Genomic DNA, 2,212 nt, shown 5'->3' on the forward strand with positions numbered 1-2,212 from the left:
ATTATTATTATTATTATTATTATTATTATTATTATTATTATTATTTATTTATTTATTTTATTTTATTTTATTTTTTTTTGCTCAGCATTGCTTTGGCTATGCATGGTCTTCTGTTATTCCACATAAATGTCTGGATACATTTTTTTTTCCATTTCTGATAATAGTGTCATTGGAATTTTGATGGGGATTGCATTGAATTTGTATATCACTTTGGGTAGTATGGACATTTTCACAATGTTGATTCTTCCAACCCAAGAGCATGGGATATCTTTCCATCTTCTTGTGTCCTCTTTAATTTCTCTCAGCAGTGGTTTGAAGTTCACATTATAGAGATTTTTCACATCCTTGGTTAACTCTATTCCTCAGTATTTTATTTTTTTGGTGGCTATTGTAAATGGGCAAACTTTCTTGATTTCTCTTTCTGCGTGTTCACTATTGGAGAATAGAAATGCTACTGATTTTTGTGTGTTGATTTTGTATCCTGCTACTTTGCTGAAATCATTTATCAACTCCAAGATTTTTTTTTTTTTTAATAGCAGCTTTAGGCTGTTCAATGTATAGGATTATGCCATCTACAAATGGGGACAGTTTGACGTCATCTTTTCCAATCTGGATGCCCTTTATCTCCTTCTCCTCTCTGATTGCTCTGACTAGTACTTCCAACATTATGTTGAATAGGAGTGGTGAGAATGGGCATCCTTGTCTAGTTCCTCTTCTTAAAGGAAAAGCTTTCAGCTTTTCCCCATTCAAGATGATATTGGCAATGGGTTTATCATATATGGCTTTAATTATGTAGAGATACTTTCCATCTATACCTAATTTATATATGGCTTTAATTATGTATATTGGCAATGGGTTTATCATATATGGCTTTAATTATGTAGAGATACTTTCCATCTATACCTAATTTATAGAGAGTCTTTATCATGAATGAGTGTTGAATTTGATCAAATGCTTTTTCAGCATCTATATAGATGACCATATTGTTCTTGTGTTTGATTTTATTGATATGGTGTATCACATTTATTGATTTGTGTATGTTGAACCAACCTTGCATCCCTGAGATGAATCCCACTTGATCATGATGTATAATTTTGCATATGTGCTGATATATACTGTTAGCTAGTATTTTATTGTGGATTTTTGCATCTATATTCATCAAGGATATTGGCCTGTAGTTTTCTTTTTTAGTTGTATCTTTACCTGGTTTTGGTATCAGGATGATGTTTGCTTCAGAGAATGAGTTTGGGAGAATTGCCTCTGTTTCAATCTTTTGGAATAGTTTGTAGAGAATGTGTGTCAATTCTTCTTTGAATGTTTGGTAGAATTCTGCTGTGAATCTATCTGGTCCTGGGCTTTTCTTTGTTGGAAGCCTTCTGATAATACCTTCAATCTCTTTTATTGTTGTTGGTCTGTTCAGATTTTCTACATCTTCTAGGCTCAGTTTTGGTACTTTGTGTGTGTCCAGAAATTTATCCATTTTGTCCAGATTTTCAAATTTGTTGGTGTACATTTGTTTATAATAGTCTGAAATGATTCCTTGTATTTCAGACGTATCAGTTGTAATATCACCTTTTTCATTTCTAAATTATGTTATTTAGGTCTTCTTTCTTCTTTTTTTAGTTAGCTGTGCTAATGGTTTGTCAATTTTATTTATCTTTTCAAAAAAACAACTTTTTGGTTCATTAATATTTTGTATTGTTTTTTGGGTTTCAAGTTCTGCCCTGATCTTAATGATTTCTTTATATCGGCTAACTTTGGGTTTGTGTTGTTCTTGTTTGTCTAGTTCTTTAAGGGGAAGTGTTAGGTTGTTCACTTGCCATCTTTCCATTCTTCTGAAGTAAGCATTTATTTTGATAAATTTCTCCCTTAATACTGCTTTTGCAGTATCCCACAGGTTTTGGTATGATGTATCATTGTTTTCATTAGTTTCAATAATTTTTTAGAATTCCTGTTTGATTTCTTCTTGGACCTATATGTCATTAAGTAGAATGCTGTTTAATTTCCATGTGTTTGTGTAGTTTCCAGGATTTCACTTGTTATTGATTTCTAAGTTTAATCAATTGTGGTCTGAAAAAATACATGAGATAATTCCAATTTTTTTGAATTTGTTAAGTCTTGATTTGTGACCTAACATGTGATCTAGCCTGGAGAATGATCCATGTGCTGATGAGAAGAATGAATATTCTGAGGTTGATGGATGGAATGTTCT

The sequence above is a fragment of the Galeopterus variegatus genome, unplaced genomic scaffold, assembly GCF_000696425.1.
Source record: "Galeopterus variegatus unplaced genomic scaffold, G_variegatus-3.0.2 Scaffold2461, whole genome shotgun sequence".
In the NCBI taxonomy this organism is placed as follows: domain Eukaryota; kingdom Metazoa; phylum Chordata; class Mammalia; order Dermoptera; family Cynocephalidae; genus Galeopterus; species Galeopterus variegatus.